Source organism: Hylobates moloch, unplaced genomic scaffold, assembly GCF_009828535.3.
Source record: "Hylobates moloch isolate HMO894 unplaced genomic scaffold, HMol_V3 SCAFFOLD_3, whole genome shotgun sequence".
Lineage (NCBI taxonomy): Eukaryota > Metazoa > Chordata > Mammalia > Primates > Hylobatidae > Hylobates > Hylobates moloch.
In genome coordinates, this window is record NW_026652278.1 from 125,851,335 (window position 1) to 125,871,474 (window position 20,140).

Below are 20,140 nucleotides of genomic sequence, written 5' to 3' on the forward strand. Positions count from 1 at the left end.
CCAGATGTCTGTGTTTGTCAATCACCTCTTGATCCCAACCCCCCTCTTCTTCCCCCTGACCTTAACGTTAAAAAAGCCTAAAATTTGTCCTGACTTAAGATGGTATTTTAGGAAACTAGTCCACCATCTTCTTGGTTTTCTGGCTTTCTGAATAAAACTGCTTTTATTTTCTCACTAATTCTCTTTTGTGTTTGGCTTTTGAGTGGTGAGCAGCTGAACCTGGACTTGCCTTATTCTGTTGTGACATGAACCTGTGATTATATTGTTTAGTATCATTAAATATACATATATATATGCACATATACATATAAGCATATACCCATACATTATATATAAAATACCAACGTAAATTTAGATTATATACGTATATTTTATATATAGTTACATATATAACACCAATTTATAGATCAGTTTTGCTCTCCAATATGATATGCACTAACTCCATCTGTTATTTAAATTCAAATTTTGATTGATTTTTTTTTTTTTTTTTTTGAGACGGAGTCTTGCTCTGTCACCCAGGCTGGAGTGCAGTGGCGTGATCTCGGCTCACTGCAAGCTCCACCTCCCGGGTTCACACCATTCTCCTGCCTCAGCCTCCCGTGTAGCTGGGACTACAGGCATCCGCCACCACGCCCAGCTAATTTTTTTTGTATTTTTAGTAGAGACAGGGTTTCACCGTATTAGCCAGGATGGTCTCGATCTCCTGACCTCGTGATCTGCAGTGGATTGATTTAAATTAAATTAAAATTTCAGTTACTCAGCTACACTAGGCACATTTTAAGTGCTCAATAGTCCTCATCATAGAAAGTCCTATTGAACTGCACTTAATATATACATACACACACATACACACACACACACAATATGTATATACACACACACACACACAAGCTTATATATATGCTGTTTAAATTTAAATATAATCCATACATATACATGCACACTACATAAACATAAGTTTTCTAGCAGATTCTTCTATTTATTGACCAAATTGAATAGGTCACAAGAAATTACGGGAAGCTCTACCAAAAAAAAGCTATCGCTCTCTTGGAGGCAAATTTTATTAAAAAAATTATTAAAGAATTTATCTCATTTGCCAGTATGTTGCTTTTGTATGTTTGTTTCCTTGTTTGTGTTTGAACACTTCTTTTTAACCCAAACTACCATTGAAAATTGTTACTGTAAACTACAAATTATTTACTTTTAGAAAAATGAACAAAAATATTTGGTGGATGGTTATCTCTCTTAATTTATGTCAAATGTAGTCATTGTCCTTGTCTTTATGTTATCTAAAATATTTTTATGCTATTATTATATAAATTTATTTTTGTTAATATGTAAATATGTATTATAGTTTTGATTCCATCACTTAAGTAGGCTATAATTGAATTTGACTGTAGTTGTTTTTATAATTAATTTTCATGTTTATTTGTAGAACGTATTATGTACACTTTTGAACAGTGTGCCACATGCAATTAATTGCAGAAGATTTGACTTGGTATGCTCTTTTTCATTTAATTAAAACTCCAACTCATTGCTATGATGAAGACTGCTACAACGGGAAAGGCAAATAATCTAGAGAAGAGTGAAAAGTAACAAGCTTCAATGAAACATATGCACAGTTTGGAAATAAGTGAGAAAATGTTAATATCTTTTATCTTGTGCTCTAGTTTATGAAAATTGCCATGGCATATATTCATTCAAGTACCCATTCATTAATCACTTATTTAGTACCTGCTATGCATGAGGTACCATGTTAGATGAATGCAAAACTAGAAAATCGTGGTGCCAGAAGAAATCCAGAGAAGCGCAAAGTTATTAGAAGATAACTCTTTCCAGACCATTTTCAAGTAGGTATGTTTTGCTTAATCAAAGGAAAACTAAAAAGAGGCAAATTTTTAAATGTATGCTAAGTGACTGTTCTCCAATTGTTGATTCCTGCTACACAGTGAGTCTTGTTCTCATGTACAGGCTTGAATGCAGCTGATTGAGATTTGCAGAGAGGTCACTGCTGTAAAACGGTATGTGTATAAACATCTAATGAACAAAAAGCATTTGTTATGTTGTATATTCATTTTCTAGGGCTGCCGTAAAAAGTACTGCACCACTGAGGAGCTATTTTCTCACAGTTCTCGAGGCTAGAAGTCCAAGATCAAGACATCAGTAGGGTTAGTTTCTTCTGAAGACCTGTTTCCTTGTAAATAGTTATATTTTCCATGTATCTTCACATGATCTTTCCTCTGTGTGTGTGTATCCTAATCTCTTCTTCTTATAAGGACACTAGTCCTATTGGATTAGGGCTCACACCAGTGACCTAATTTAACCTTACCTCTCTAAATATATTATTTTCAAATAACAGTCACATTCTGAGGTACTGAGTGTTAAGATTTTAACATATACATTTCAGGGCACACAATTTAGCCCATAGCACACTGCCAGACAATATACATATATATTATCTTACAACATTCTTCCTAGTCTTACCACCAAGCCCCTGTTCCACGGTTACCTTGGCCCTGCGTCCTTATTACTCTTACTTTGTGGTACTTTTACTTTCAGACTTTAACTTAAATCTGATTCTCCCTGGAACAGAGTGTTTTTCCTGTATCCCTCAAAGTGGAGGGTGTTTGGGCCATCTGACTAAAGCCTCTCTCCCACCTTAGGCACTCTTCATTTCACTAGTCAAGAGGCATGTAACTGGCAATGTTCCCTTTCAATATAAGTCTCATCTCATTCTTGCTGACTATGCTGCCCACGTGGGCAAGATATCCAATGATGTATTTCTTATTCATTGAACTCTGCAACTCCAAAGACCTCATCTACTACAGCTACAAACTCCCATGGACTTTCATCACCAAAATTACTCTGTCTTTAAAGTTACAAATTATATTCGTATTCCCCCTATATCTTTCTCAGTAGGTATTCACTCAACAAATTAAGAGTGAAATATCAAGGTTAGCCTTTATTCCAGGGTCTTAAAAACATTAAAGGACATATTTGTATCTCACAAAAGTAAACTGCACTATAAAATACTAAACTATGCTATGCTAAATAAAATGTAGTACTTTACAAACAAGAAATTTACGAAACATTGACTATTCACCTTTCTAGTGTTTCACATCAAGGGGAGATAAGCATATTAAGAATGAGCAAAACTAAAACTCTAGATATTGTAAAATTTACATGAGGCTATTAATTTTTGAAACTTATTTATTTATTTTTTGAAATGGAGTTTCACTCACTCTGTTGCCCAGGCTCAAGTGCAGTGGCATGATTCATGTTCAAGTGATTCTCTTGCTTTCAGCCTCCCAAGTAGTTGGCATTACAGGCACATGCCATCACACCCAGCTAATTTTTGTATTTTTAGTAGAGACGGGGTTTTGCCATGTTGGCCAGGCTGGTCTCAAACTCCTGGCCTCAAGCAATCCTCCTGCCTCGGCCTCCCAAAGTGCTGGGATTACAGGCATGAGCCACCATGCTCAGCCATACTTTTTTATCTCAGTGGCTTTAAGGGTATAAGTGATTTTTTGTTACATGGATAAAATATGGGATTTTAGTGTACCCATCACCTGAAGCATGTACATTGTACCCAATAGATAGTTTTTCATCCCTCACACCCCCTCCAATCCTCCATGCTTTTGAGTCTCCAGTGTCCTTTACACCACTCTTTAAAATAGAATCTTGCAATAGTTGGTGAACCTTGTTCTTCCAAGGCAGTGTAGAATTAGGTTACTTGTTTACGTGCCAGTCCATTTGCAAAATATACCCCTTTCTGCTGTTCAAGTTTTTTGCTACCACCCTTGGCAGATGGATGACTGTAAGAGTCACAAATGCCTCCCTGCTCCCTATTTTGTTCCCCAGCTGACTCCCATTCTTTCTCTACATAGCAGGAGGTTGGTCTCGCTAAATCTCATATATTTGATTGTTTCCCCACACTACTTACAGAAGTTCAATAACTTTCAGTGGCCTTCGCTTATGAAAATGTATTCTATACAATGAAAGGGATGTGTCACACAACACCTAAATGTGTCTCTTTTTAAATTTTATTTTAGGTTTGGGGCTACATGTGAAACTTTGTTATATAAGTAACCTCATGTCACACAGGTTTGGTGTACAGATTATTTTGTTAACCAGGTACCAAACCTAATATGCAGTAGTTGTTTTTTTCTGCTCCTCTCCCTCCTCCCAACCTCCACCATCCAAAAAGCCCCAGTGTCTGTTGTTCCATTCTTTGTGTTCATGAGTTCTTATCATTTAGCTCCCACTTACAAGTGAAAACATGCAGTATTTGGGCTTTTGTTCTCTTGTTAGTTTGCTAAGGATAATGGCCTCCAGCTCCATCCTTGTTCCTGCTAAAGACATGATCTTATTCTTTTGTATGGCTGGATAGTATTCCATGGTGTATATGTACCACATTTTCTTTATTGAATCTGTCATTGATGGAGATTTAGACTGGTTCCATGTCTTTGCTATTGTGAATAGTGCTGCAGTGAACTTTCGCTTGCATATGTCTTTATAATAGAATAATTTATATTGCTCTGGGTATATACCTAGTAATGGGATTGCTGAGCTGAATGGTGGTTCGGTTTTTAGCTCTTTGAGGAATCACCATAGTGCTTTCCACAATGGTTGAACTAATTTACACTCTCACTGACAGTGTATAAGTGTTCCCTTTTCTCCACAACCTTGCCAGCATCTGTTATTTTTTTACTTGCTAGTAATAGCTATTCTGACTGGTGTGAGATAATATCTCACTGTGGTTTTGATTTGCATTTCCCTAATGTGAGTGATATTGAGCTTTTTTTCATATACTTGTTAGCCACATGTATGTCTTTTTTAGAAAAGTCTCTGTTCATGTCTTTTGCCCACTTTTTAATAGGGTTGTTCATTTTTTTTCTTGTATATTTGTTTAAGTTCCTTACAGATTCTAGATACTACACCTTTGACAGATGCAAAGTTTGCAAAAAATTTGCTCCTATTCTGTAGGTCTTTTTATTTTGTTAATAGTTTATTTTGCTATGCAGAAACTCCTAAGTTTAATTAGATCCCATTTGTCAATTTTTGTTTTTGTTATGATTGCTTTTGGCATCTTTGTCATGAAATATTTGCCTGTTCCTATGTCCAATATACTATTTCCTAGGTTGTCTTTCAGAGTTTTTACCCTTTTGGGTTTTATATTTAAGTCTTTAATCCATCTTGAATTTATTTTTGTATATGGTATAAGAAAGGGGTTCAGCTTCAGTATTTTGCATATGGTTAGCCAGTTATCTCAGCACCATTTATTGAATAGGGAATCATTTCCCTATTGTTTGTTTTGGTCAGCTTCGTTGAAGACCCGGAGGTTGTAGGTGTGCAGCTTTATTTCTGGGCACTCTATTCTTACCACTGCTATTCAACATAACTATGAAAGTTCTTGCCAGAACAGCCAGGCAAGAGAAAGAAATAAAGTGCATCCAAATAGGAAGAGAAGAAGTCAATCTATCCCTCTTTGTAGATAACAAGTTTCTGTATCTGGGAAATCCCATAGTCTTGGCCCAACAGCTTCTTAAGCTGATAAACATCCCCAGCAAGTTTCAGGATACAAAATCAATGTGCAAAAATCACTAGTATTCCTATATACCAACAATAGCCAAGAGACAAATCAGGAATGCACTGCCCTTCATAGTAGCCACAAAAATTATTAAATACCCAGAAATAATGCAAAAGATCTCTACAATGTGAATTACAAAACACTGCTGAAAGAAAACGGAGATAATAAAAATGGAAAAGCATCCCGTGCTTATGGATAAGTAAAATCAATATCATTAAAATGGCTGTACTACCCAAAGCAATTTATACATTTAATGCCATTCCTATCAAACTATCAATTACATTCTTCACAGAACTAGGAGAAACAACTATTTTACAATGCATATGGAACCAAAAAAGAGCCCAAATATCTAAGGCAATTCTACGCAAAAAGAACAAAGTTGGAGGCATCACATTACCCAACTTCAAACTATACTACAGGGCTACAGTAACAAAAACAGCATGGTACTGGTACAGAAACAGACACATAGACCAAAGGAAAAGGTGTCTTAAATTACTATATTTGTTGATCTATATATATGAATTTTTGTTATGTACTATGATTTTCAATTTTGATTTGTAAATACCAGATATTTATTATTTGAATAAAGTACTCGATTTCAATTAACTTGGTTAGTTGTTGCTTTGTAATTTGTAGAAAACCAGTTTATATAGAAAATGGAAATATACATGCTTTCACTTATGTGAATGGAGGCACAGAAAGTCTCAGCAACATATTCAAAACCATACTGTTTAGGATGGAGTATTATCCAAATGAGGCTAGCCCACTTTTGTGGCCCTTAACTTAACCTTCATGCAAAGATCATGGAAGAAGATATAACAGCAGTTTGTTTCCTCTCCTCGGTTTTTCTCTTTTTCCAAAAGAAAACTTTAGTATTCTTAAGGAAAGTACTGACTTCCAAAATTACTACAAGAACATTACTGTAAGAACAAAATAGAAAGAATAATATAAAATATTGTCTACTTTAATATAAATTGAAATAACTATGCTTCTTTAAAGCCATATATATCTTAACCCACTCAAACTCATGTTTTCAAAGGTGCATTTATCCCGTATTACTATTTATGTTCAAGTTTATACATTTTTTAATTATGTGGACTCCCTAAACATAGTGCATTTAGTTTAGTAATATAAAATGAGAGCTGATACACTTTACTGCTTACTTGTCTTCTCATATAGCAACCTATCATTCAGGCAAAGAAAACATGTCTAAGATTAATGTAGGTCACACTAACCCAAGTATTTTGATATTTTTGGAGTAAACAGAACCAAAAAGTAAACAGGCAAAAAGTCAATATTTCAGCCAGGAATGATAACAGGATATGTGTAAATGAATGGTTATTATAACTTTTTTTTAATACCAAAAGAGGCAAAATAAAAATTTCAAACCCTTTCATAAGGCCATGGGGCAGATAAAGACAGGAGAAGTCTAATTGCAATATATCCTGTAATGGAATCACCGTCTGTGTAGAAACTGATTAAGGTTAATTTGAATCACATCAATTTGAATTAACGTGGCCTTTGCAGAATGAACAACACCTTAGTGCCAACATGATCAATTAGTACTTTTAACTCCATACGTCCACCTAGAAAGGTTAGATTTATTAGTTTTCAAGATAACATTTTAGAATGCAAATCCATGTTACTTCATTTTTCTGTAGCCCACCTCACCTGAACACCTGGAATTTCTCAGGACAGATGTGTCTTAGAGTGAATTCATTTATAATGTGAAGCAAAAAAGGATGTACGGAGAAAAACAGCCAGATAGTTTTGCCTGTCTTCCAGTGCTGGACAACAAGTTCAAGTTACCCAGTTAAGTCAAAGATCATAGTTTAGAAAAAAAATAACTGGTTATATTAGGTATAGAGTCATGTGTTACCCACGTGGATTTCAAATCTTAGAGCTCAAAGATCCTTTAAGGTTTTATGGACAATTTATTTTAGTTCCCTTATTTTATGGATTAAAACATACTGCAGACCAGCAAATTTAAGTAACTTGCTTATAGTCGCACAACAAATTGGACCAGAAGTTCAGTCTTTAGGCCACATTTTACACTTTATAATCCCTGCTGAATTGGATGTTTTACATTATTTGCACACACATGCAAAAACGTGTTACTGGCAAGATACAGTATTTCTATCAATTGTTGTGGTATCAGCAACAATCTTAGCAATTAAATTTTCAGAGATGAGATGTCATCTCTTTACTCCCAGAAAATTTACTTTTTTAAAAAAACCCTTTTCAAGTTAATCATCTTATCACTAGCCACTTTGACTAATAGGCTACTGGAGTGTATTCAGGCATACAGAGTAGTTTCATGCTTCTATGCCTTTATTTCCACTCTTCCCTCTGGAATGCCCTTTATCATTGTATCTTAACTGTCTACTCCCCCTATTCCTACATGGAATACTCACATTTTCACTGGTTTATTGTTACATAACAAATCATCACAATCAATTCCTTCAAATGGCAAAAATGTATTTGCTCATGATTTTGCAGCTTAGGCAGATAAGCATAGCTCATGCATGTCTGCTTCACATGGTGAAATCTGAGACAACTCACCTAAAGCTGAAGGATCCAAGATGCTTCATTGGCAGGTCTGTTGCTTTATCTGGTATTAATGAAATAGTTGTGGGACTGGCTGGGCTTGTCTTCCTTACTTCTTAGTCTGTTATTATACAGGGCCTCTCTGTTTCCAAAGTCTAGCTCTCAACCAAGATATTCAGACTTCCTTATGATGACTGCCTTCCAAGAGAAAAGAATAGCTGTTAGGCCTCTTCACTTCTAAGCCTAAAAGTCATACAGTATGACCTCTGCCGCTTTCTACTGGTCAAAGCAAGACTCAGAACTATACTGGATCCAAGGGATGGGAAACCAACTCCCTCTCTGGCTGGAATGAGTGGCATATACTTATTGGAATGGGAGCATTTGATGATGGCCTCCTTCTGATCAGTTGACATCAGCTAGACTAAGCCAAGTCCTTTTCCAGAAGCACCCCAGCATACCCATAGTCAACTGAAGCTAAGCCAAGAGTTCCCGTTTCGTACCTTTTAATCCCTTATCATTTTACTTATCACATTCTTATATGATTCAAATAATATAATTTATATAATACAATTATATATTTATATAATGATTTGGGATTGCTTCCTTGCAAAATAATAAGAAACCAGAACATGATCAGTTATTAATCATCCTTGAGTCATTGGTATTTAGAGTATGTCTGGCAAAGCAAGAGTTCAATAAAAGATTGCCAAACGTAACTCAAAATTTTAAAAGTACTGAAAGGGGAAGCAGCATGATTTTCCAATATATTCACATGGCTGAGGAAAGTTGAATTTGAGAATAGGGACACTTAAAAAGATGTAACAATATAGCTAGAATATTTTATGGAAAAAAATTCATAATAAAATGAAACAATGAGATAAAAGGTGCCCAGAAGTTTGTTTATAATAGTTTATTGCCCTATGTGGTGATAAACAAGACATTTGATTCTATGTATTTTATTTGTAACTTCTTTTTTTATCTTTGTTGTTGTTGTTGAGACGGAGTCTGGCTCCATCACCCAGGCTGGAGTGCAGTGGTGTGATGTGATCTCGGCTCACTGCAACATCCGTCTCCCGGGTTCAAGTGATTCTCCTGCCTCAGCCTGCTGAGTAGCTGGGATTACAGCTACTCAGTGGCATGGCACCACCACGCCTAGCTAATTTTTGTATTTTTAGTAAAGCTGGGGTTCCACCATGTTGGTCAGACTGGTCTGCAACTCCTGACCTCCTGATCTGCCTGCCTAGGCCTCCCAAAGTGCAGGGATTACAGGCATAAGCCACAATGCGCGGCCTATTTGTATCTTCTTTAAATGAAATAATTCATATTGGTTCATTAAATATGTCTATCTGCATGTGGCATTTGTTTGTAAGTATTTATTCTTATACTGATAAATTTTCACAAATCTAAAAATTTTGGGAAATTCAAGAAAGGCAAATATTGCATAGAGTGAAATTTTCCTGAGGGCAAAATTCCAGGATGAAATCTTTAAGGGAAAATTATTTATCAAAATCCACAGCCTGAATTAGTGTATTTGAAAGATGTGGAGGCTTCCTCTCCCTCTAACATTTCCATCTGTCTCTTATTTCCTATCCCCACTTTGGTTATAGCTGTGAACTTGTTGAAACAATCCAAATGGACTATTTCAAAGCAGTAAGCTGACTCTGCATAAATCCACTTCTTGAAAATGCTCAATAAACACCAATGCTTTTATTTCCCTTTTTTAAAAGGCAGTAGAGGACTTGCTAGAACCCAAGGATGGCTTTCTTATTCCTTGTCAAACTACATGAGAAAGAGAAATAGAGATCTGGACAGGACACCATCTCTAGCCCTGGATAAAACTTTTGTCAATGAACGCACTACCTGTAAGCTCATACAGTGTTTTTACTCCGGAAAACCATGATAATAACGGATATTATATGAGCACATTTAAAGAATCTTTTACGTGTCAAAATTGCTTAGATAAAATAGAAATTTCGTTTTCAACTAGGAATCACAATGAAAAATAGATAAGTCATTACTCTCCTTCAATGGAGGATTTAAGTTGTTAGTTTGTCAATTAATTTCATTAGCTTTGTATTTCTGTTCATTATGTTGAAGGCTTTCAGAAAGGTCTATTTGAAATGTGTCTCCAGAGATATCTTTTTTTACTAGAAAATTAATGTGACATTTATCTGCTAGACACAGAACCACGAACACAGTAAATAAACTTAAAATTTTCTTTCAAATATTCCTATGTCTAAATCACATGGTTAGAAACTATAGCAGAAGTAGGACAAGAATGGAAAGCAGGAAAATGTGTGTCCACAGATTTTATTAGTAAGGCAGGAATTGTTAAGCAGGATAAAAGCAGAACAGGAGGGAAGGCTAGGTAGGCCCTTCTCACACAGTTGGTAGAAAGGTTGAGATAAATGAAGCAGCTAAAAGCACAGACTTCTTTTTCAAAACTACTCACTAAAAGCAAAGTGGGAAATGAGAGAGACTTGCCTATAAGGAGACTATTTTCTAAGACTCACCCTGTGGTTGATACAGGAGAAAAATACAGGGCTACACAATAATATGGATAATACTACATCCTCTCAAACACAGGTTTTCTAGCGTTGGTCATTACAATCAGTCTCAGTGGATAAATGCCCATCTTTGGAAGCATCTAAGCATATAATTACTTAATAAAAAATAAAACAAGTTACACGATTATACCTGTCTTTTACTAACATTACATGTTTTATTACATTGTCTAGCAGTGAATGTGAGTGCTATAAAAATATCATGAAAATATATTTTAGCAAACATTGGTCTGTGAATTTAAAATATTGACATCTAGTATTAAAATATGTTGACATAAACTTACTAAAATTAAAAATGTAACAGAGATTCATCTGCATTTTGTTTAGCTGAATATGTCTGTTTTCTTTTTAACTTGTGTCCAAATAAATTCTGGAGGGTTTTAAAAACTCTATTTCCTGTCATTTCCATTTAATAATTATGTTTTGTGTTTGTTCCTCTTAGCACATTTCATATTCATCAATTCAAATAGCCTGTTTTTATTTATGGAATTCTAAACAATGTTAGAGTAAACTATTGGGTGCTCCATTCCATTTAATAAAGGATTGCTGTGCATATGTCTGCAGTTGATATCCTATTTGAACATGTACAATTTATATGTGTGTATATGCATATTGAGTCATGTGTCATTTCACAACAGAGATATGTTCCAAGAAATACGTTGTTAGGTGATGTTTTTGTGCGAACATGATAAGGTGTGTTTATACAAACCCCAACATTATATTACTACACACCTAGGCTACATGGTATAGCCTATTGCTCCTAGGCTACAAACCTGTACAGCATGTTACTGTACTGAATACTGTAGACAATTGTAACACAATATTAAGTATTTGTGTATCTAAACATAAAAAAAGAGTAAGAATGCAGTATTATAATGCTATGGGATCACGAGCACATATGTGTTCCAGTGTTATTGAAAAGTTATTATGCAGCACATGACTGTATATACATATATATTTGTGTGTGTATATATATATATAAAAACACACATATATACATTTTAATGTATTTGTGTTATGTTTTCACAATTTGCATTAAATATATACTATTTGGTATAATATGATTTGATATAGCAATACTATAATAGTAATGTGAAATATTTGGAAGATTTAGGATTAAACGAGAAAAGATTTGACCTTATACAAAAATTTTAAAATTAGCCTGGAAAAAATAATAAAATTGAGAAAGAGAACAAACTGTGGTGTTCAAGGCAGTTGTTAAATTTGTCCATTGTGTTAGATTAAAAAGTGATTTAAACTCTTGAGTCTAAATAATCTTTTGATTCGAGAATATATAATTGTCTCACATGCTTCTGTGATTAAATTCATAAGAAAGTTCTGGCAGATAGGAGATGCTCAATAAGTAGTGGCTTCTTTCCTCAGCAATTTTTCAAAATTGATGCAAGGCTTTGCTCATTCTTTTTAATCTAGGAAGAGAATAAAATCCAGAGGAAAGGAACAAGAGTTTCTATGTTTGGGAAATATAAATCGAAATCTCAGTCTGTGCTTAGGACTTAATGTGAATGATTTAGATGGTTAAAACTGAGTGTCAACTTGATTGGATTGAAGGATACACAGTATTGATCCTGGGTGTGTCTGTGAGGGTGTTGCCAAGGGAGATTAACATTTGAGTGAGTGGGCTGGGAAAGGCAGATCCACCCTTTATCTGGGTTAATCTGGGTGGGCACAATCTAATCAACTGCCAGCTAAGCTAGAATATAAACAGGCAGAAAAATGTGAAAGGGAGACTGGCATAGCCTCCCAGCCTACATCTTTTTATCGTGCTTCCTGCCCTTGAATATCAGACTCCATGTTCTTCAGTTTTGGAACTCAGACTGGCTCTCCTTGCTCCTCAGCATCCAGATAGCCTATTGTGGGACTTCATGATCATGTGAGTTAGTATTTAATAAACTCTCATATGTGTGTATGTATATATATATATATACACACACACACACACATATATATACACACACACACGTATATGTATACATATATATATTCCATTAGTTCTGTCCCTCTAGAGAACATTGACTAATACAATAATCTTTTCATGTCTAATTTCCATATCTGCAAAATGTATTTCTAGTTTTCTGTTATACAAAAACGCAATGATGGTCAATGGGGAAATATATATCACTCACCCAAAATATTATTTGACACATAATTGGCAATAACCATATATATTATATATACATATATATACATATATACAGCTTTTGCTTTCTAACCAACACTGCACTAAGTACTTTAAATGCATCATCTAGTTTACTACTCAATAATTTAATCATTATTATCTTTATTAGTTTCTCAAATTTTTTTTTGTCTTCTGATATGGTAGCTACTAGTTAAATGTGGAACATAAAATATGACTAGTACAACCAAAAATGTGTTTTTAAATCTAATTTTATTTAATTTGAAACTAACTTTAAATAGCTTCATGTGGCTGATACATATTGGACAAAATGAACATAATCTATATAGATATAACACTAAGTTTATAAATAAAAATTAAATTTAACTTGGAGCTGACAGGATCTCACTCTGTTGCCCAGGCTGGAGTGCAGTGGCATGATCATAGCTCACTGCAGTCTTGATCTCCCAGGCTGAAGTGATCCTCCTTCCTCAGCCTCCCAAGTAGCTGGGACGACAGGTGCACATTACAGGACCTGGCTTTTTTTACTATTATTACTTGTTTTGTAGAATTGGGCTCTCACTATATTGCCTAGGCTGGTCTTGAACTCCTGGGCTCAAGTAATCCTCCTGCTTCAGCCTCCCAAAGTGCTAGGACTACAGGCATAAGTCACCATACCTGGCCTTGGAGTTATTTTCTAAGATGAGAAATACTTAAAGTTTGTACCGTACAATTCACCTCATCTTACATTATTCTGTTCAATATTTTTTAGTGTATGTTAGTGTTATCTCCCCAGATTGTGTGGTGAACCTTGAGAGTAATACCTATGCTTTTTATTTTTTCTTTTTTTCCTGCTACGTGCCTATGCCAGAAAGCCTTTGCACAATCCGGCCCAGTTAGGCTGAAGGCACTTCCTTGTCCATTTGCCATATGACAATGTTTCCCTCATTGGTGAACATCTGGATTGGTAAAAGTACCATGGTTTAGGCTATTGATTCACAAGAGGTAATTTATAACAAAGAAGGAGATCAATTATGTGATTTTTTTATATAATGACATAAAAATGTTAACAGAATTTTTACCTTTTTTGTTTACTTTGTAACACTTTTTTCAAGAAATATTATATATATATATATATATATATATATATATAAACCCTGACACTCAGTGGCCCAAATAAGAAAAACAATTAAAAAGTTAAAACTGGGTGGCATCACTGTTCAGCGTTTTATGTTTGAAGAAGCATGATATCCTAGGAAAGAGAAAACTGAGGAAAAAAATATTGGTCCAGAGAGCTTGTCTGGGATCAGATCCCCTTTTTGTTTATTGAAGTTGGGAGAGGTATCAAATATCTTTGATTCCGTTAAAGAAGAGTGAATTTATGAACAGAGCAAAGAAAATACAATAGGAACTATATCTTATATAGCAGGTCACGATTATAATGGTGTTTTGCTACAGAGCCATTCTAACTGATGCCTTCCTCTTAAGACATTACTCACTGTCCACTCATAGTTTTAAAAATAACCCACAAGCTTAGGGGAGATAATCGTCTAGCCAAGAAAAGTACTTATCCCTTCATCTTAGACCAAAATTTACCTAAGATATTTTAACTTTTACTTAATGTTTAGAAAAGCTTACAGAAAAATAAATTTTTAGAATGGGAAGATGGTAGGAATTATTCAATCCAAACTCTTCTATTATACAGAATAAACTATGATCCAGAAAATAGACTTGTTTAATGTAAACAAAATGCTTAGCATCAGAGTCAGAATAACACTTTTTTTCTTTGTCTGATGTTCTAAGTAATAGTGGTGAATATTAAGATTACACTTGAGGCTGGGTGTGGTGGCTCACGCCTGTAATCCCAGCACTTTGGGAGGCCGAGGTGGGCAGATCACAAGGTCAGGAGATCGAGACTATCCTGGCTAACATGGTGAAACCCTGTCTCTACAAAAGAATACAAAAAAATTAACCGAGTGTGGTGGCGGGCACCTGTAGTCCCAGCTACTTGGGAGGCTGAGGCAGGAGAATGATGTGAATCTGGGAGGTGGAGCTTGCAGTGAGCCGAGATCGCACCACTGCACTCCAGCCTGGGCATCAGAGCGAGACTCTGTCTCAAAAAAAAAAAAAAAAAAAAAAACTATCTGAAGAGTACAGAACTTTTAAAACACTCATACAATAAATAAGCAAGATGTATTGGATAAACAGAAAGTGATTGCTGCAAGTTATTTGAAAGACCTATCAACTTTATTCTCATTCAAGATGGCTATGTGCTCTAAATATAGAATATTGCAATCTTCTGACCTTAATGTTATTATAAGACATGGTATGTGTCACTATGGAATTGTTTAGTCAAGTGTATAAAACTCTTAGAAAATCCAACTTAATTTTACCAGCAAATTATTAGGCCTACTAAAATACGTTTTTACTTTCTCCAAGAGCAATCAAATCAAACAGCATATATCAAACTTTGATCAACACATTTTTTTTCCATCTACAATACTGCCAATAGATAGAAAAAGGGAGACTGACTTCTCTACCATTCTGAAAGCTTCTTGCCTCTGCTCTCCACACTGTATTATTAGGTATCACAGAAACACATAAAAACTATGCTAATAAATGTCATGGAGACACAGAGTAAAAAGTAGATCGATTGCTCAAATGACACTTCACAGCTGCTTGAAGAGGATTTAAGGCCTCCCAGGCTATGCAGGTGAAACAACTCATTTTGCCAAGCAGTTTCCTTTTAGGGTCCTCAGCCTTGTATGACCACCTAATCTGATTTTATCTTCAGCAGAAGTTATTGATTCAAATCAGACAAACCATCATATATGGAACATGGGCCAGGGAACACCTGCATCTGGCTAGATAGCACATTTAAATTTCATTCTTGGCAGCTAGAATCCAGGATTTTTTAATATGATTTTTATAAATTTATAAGGTGTGACCACACATAATATTTTGGATTATGGAAAAAAATCTGGAAAACAGCCATGTTTTTAAAGCCCATAGGGACATGGTGCTGTGACATTTATAACTCTCATTTAGATATATATAATCAAGTATCTATTTAATAATGTAAATAGAATAATTTTAAAAAACTAAAAGTTCCTTGTTTTGTTTTCATAATTTCTACCAATTATGGTTGTTACTCTAGGGAGAGTCCGCAGAGCTCCTGCTACCACCATTCCAAAAATACTGTCTTTCTCTATCAATATTGTATACCAAAATGTAATGAGTGTTATTTCTTAACATGTTTCAAGCTGAATTTATTCTACGTTCTAATTTAGCGTCACCATTTTACCTTGTGCTCTTCCTTTAATACCATTACTTGATAAAATATTATTTATTTTCTAGATGAAGTTTAAGCATTGTTTTCTTTAAGGAAGGTTCTTAATTTCTCAACTTGGTGTGTTCTTAATATCTTAATCCATGAGCCTTTTATTTCAAATATGTCCTGTCACTTACCTTTGCCTTAGTTTGGAGTTGTTCTTTTTTATTCTTTTCCCTGCCTTTGATTTTAAGTTCCTCCAGGAAATAAATTATGTTTTACCTATCTTTGTATTTCTTATCTTTTTTTTCACATTTTAGCATCTATAACAAGTAACATCTAAACAGTTGTCAATACATACTTGGTTGTAGAAATAATGAACGGACAAAATAAAAATAGCTCACATTATGAAATATCATATCATAAAACCACAGTTATCAAACTGCATCTCACAAGGTTCCATAACATATTATTTTAGACTTCTTTTGTCCTAATGTCAGCCTAGCAACATTCCATATTCATTAAAAAAGTGAGTTGAGAGAAAAATATTACCACTGTAATGTATTTAGCTTGGCCTTAATGCAGGAGGGGATTATTAAGCTATTAGGAAAACATAAAATGTAAAATTTTTATTTAATAATTCAAGTGAAAATCAATCAAGAAGCTTAATAAGATTTGTCAGAAAAAGATATTAAATGGTACAACAGTGCTAAATGTTTTTAAGTGAGGTCTGCAAACATATATTTTAAGTTATATTAGAATATTGTGAATTTGTCACTGAATATTTCCCTCAGTTTTATTTATCATCTTGGAAATCACTCAAAACTTTAATCTCACAAAGGGAAGAAGGAAGACAAGGAGGAAGAGAGGAAAGACCAACTTTTTTATTAAGTCTGATATTATGAAAAAGACTAACTGAGATATTGTGATTTCAGATTCAGACCACTATAATAAAACAAATATCACAATTGAGTCACAGAATTTTTTTGATTTCCCATTACATATAAAAGTTATGTTGGCCGGGCACGGTGGCTCAGGTCTGTAATCCTGGCACTTTGGGGGGCCGAGGCGGGCAGATCACAAGGTCAGGTGATCGAGACCGTCCTGGTTAACATGGTGAAACCCCATCTCTACTAAAAATACAAAAAATTAGCTAGGCGTGGTGGCGAGCGCCTGTAGTCTCAGCTACTTGGGAGGCTGAGGCAGGAGAATGGCATGAACCCGGGAGGTAGAGCTTGCAAGCTTGCAGTGAGCCGAGATTGCACCACTGCACTCCAGCCTGGGCGACAGAGTGAGACTCCAGCTAAAAAAAAAAAAAAGTTATCTTTACATTGTACTTTATAATAACTGTGCAATAGCAGTATGTCTTAAAAAAAAAGTACATACCTTAATTAAAGTGTATTTTATTACTGAAAACACTAATAATCCTCTGACCCTTAGGCCAAGCATAATATTTCTGCTGGTGGAGGATCTTGCCTCGATGTTGATGGCTGCTGACTAATCACCGTGTTGGTTGCTGAAGGTCGGAGTGGCTGTGACAATTTCTTAAAATAAGACAGTGAGGTTGCCACATCAATTGACTTTTTCTTTCATGAAAGATTTTTCTGTAGCGTATCATGCTGTTTGATAGCATTTACCCACAGAACTTACGTCAAAGTTGTAGTAAATTCTCTCAAACTCTGCACTGTTTTATTAACAAAGTTTATGCACTATTCTAAATCATTTGCTGTCATTTTAACAAGGTTCATAGTGTCTTAACCAGTAGTAAATTCCACTCATGAGATCATTTTATTTGGTCATCCGTAAAAAGCAACTCTTTATCCATTAAAGTTTTATCACGAGATTTTAGGAATTCAGTCACATCTTCTAGTTCTTCTGCTCTTCCCACCACATCTATAGTTATTAACATATCCTCTATTGAAGTTTTGAACACCAAAGTCAACTCTGAGGGTTGGAATCAACTTCTTCCAAATTCTTGTTAATGTTAATATTTTGTCCTTCTCCCATGAATCATGAATGTTCCTAACGGCTTCTACAATGTTGAATCTTTTTCTGTAGGTTTTCAATTTACTCTTCCCAGATCCATCAGAAGAATCACTCTCTATGGCAGGGATAACCTGAATAAAGGGCATTTCTTGAATAATAGGAGTTGAAAGTCAAAATTATGGCCTAATACATGGACTGAAGGATTGGTGTTGTGTTAGAAATTATGAAATCATATATTTATCTTCTTATACATCCCCACCAGAGCTCTTGGATGACCAGATGCAGTGTTGGTTAGCAGTAATATTTTGGAAGGAATCTTTTTTCCGAGCAGTAGGTCTTGACATTGGATTTAATACATGTGCTGTCTTTCAGGTTTTGTTATTCCATTTCTAGAGCACAGGGTAGATTTAACATGATTCTTAAGGGCCCTAAGATTTTCAGAATGGTAAATGAGTATTGGTTTCAACTTAAAGTCAACAGCTGTATTAACCTATTAACCTGTAAGAAAAGAGTCAACCTGTCCCTGGAAACTTTGAAGACATACACTGACTTTTCCTCTCTAGCTATGAAAGTCCTCAACGACATCCTCTTCCAGTATAAGGCTGTTACATTCACACTGAAAATGTGTGGATAAGTGTATCCACCTTCATTGATTATCTTAGGTGTGTTTTCTGAATAACTTGATACAGCTTCTACATCAGCATTTGCTGCTTCACCTGCACTTTTTTGTTATAGAGATGATTTCCTTAAACTCATGAACCAACCTCTCCTAGCTTCCAACTTTTCTTCTGCAGCTTCCACACCTCTCTTAATTTTCATAGATGTGAAGAGAGTTAGGGTCTTGCTCTGGTTTACGACTTGGCTTAAGAATTTAACACTAAAACTTTCTTCATATCAGCAATAAGTTTATTTCACTTTGTTATCATCTGTGTGTTCACTGGAGTAGCACTTTTAATTTCCCTCATGAGCTTTCCCTTTTCATTTACAACATGGATAACTGTTTGGTGCAGGAGGCCTACCTTTTGGTCTGTCTTGGCTTTCAACATGCCTTCCTCACTAAGCTTAATCATTTCTAGCTTTTGAATTAAAGTGAGAGACATGAGACTCTGCCTTTCACTTTAACGCTTAGAGACCATTGTAGGGTTATTAACTGGATTAATTTCAATGCTGTTGTGACTCTGGGAATAGGGACATCTGAGAAGAGTGAGAGAGATGGGGAGAACATCTTATCAGTGGAGCAGTCAGAACACACGTAACATTTATCGATTATTTTTCCTGTCTTATATGGGCATAGTTTGTGGCTTTCCAAAACAATTACAATAGTAACATCAAAGATCACTGATCGAAGATCATCATAGCAGATATAATAAAAACTTTTGAAACATTCCAAGAATTACTAAAATGTTATACAGAGATACACAATGAACATATACAGTTGAAAAAAATGATGCCAATAGACTTGCTTGACACAAGTTTGTCACAAATCTTCAACTTGTGAAAAATACAATATCTTCATAGGGCAATAAAATGAGATATGTCTGCATTCCCTACAATCAAGTGGAGCAGAGAAAAATAAGCATTCTTTGTGCAGTTGTAATATCACATATAAATTAAACTATTCATAAATTTTAATGTAGTATCAGCAATATGAATGGGATAGATGCTACCTGTTTATGAGGGTGGTGTCATAGAAATTCAAGTAAGAAAAAGAAACAATAGTGTAAGGAATACTTCTATAGCCACTATTATACTATTCATTTGTCATTTTCTATATGTATTATCTAAGGCTCTCTTCACACAAAAATAGCAGAGTTGTGTAGCTGTGACTAAGATTTTATGGTCTATGAAGCCAAAAACATATAGTATTTGACCTGTACAGAAAAAAAAATTGATGAACCCATCACAGAACATGTGCTCAGTGAGTCAGATAAGTAGTGTTTCATGAGGACTCTTCACAGCATCAAACCAAGAGAGAACACAAGAGAAGGTCTGAGAAAGGGCTCTGTGCTCATATGCTGTATATTCTGTTTGATGATAAAAAATATGCA

At 35.0% G+C, this 20,140-nt stretch overlaps 1 pseudogene; it reads left to right on the forward strand.

The window, feature by feature from the left end:
• Positions 1-20,140, forward strand: part of LOC116481144 (pescadillo homolog) — a 73,226-nt pseudogene that overhangs the window by 45,451 nt on the left and 7,635 nt on the right.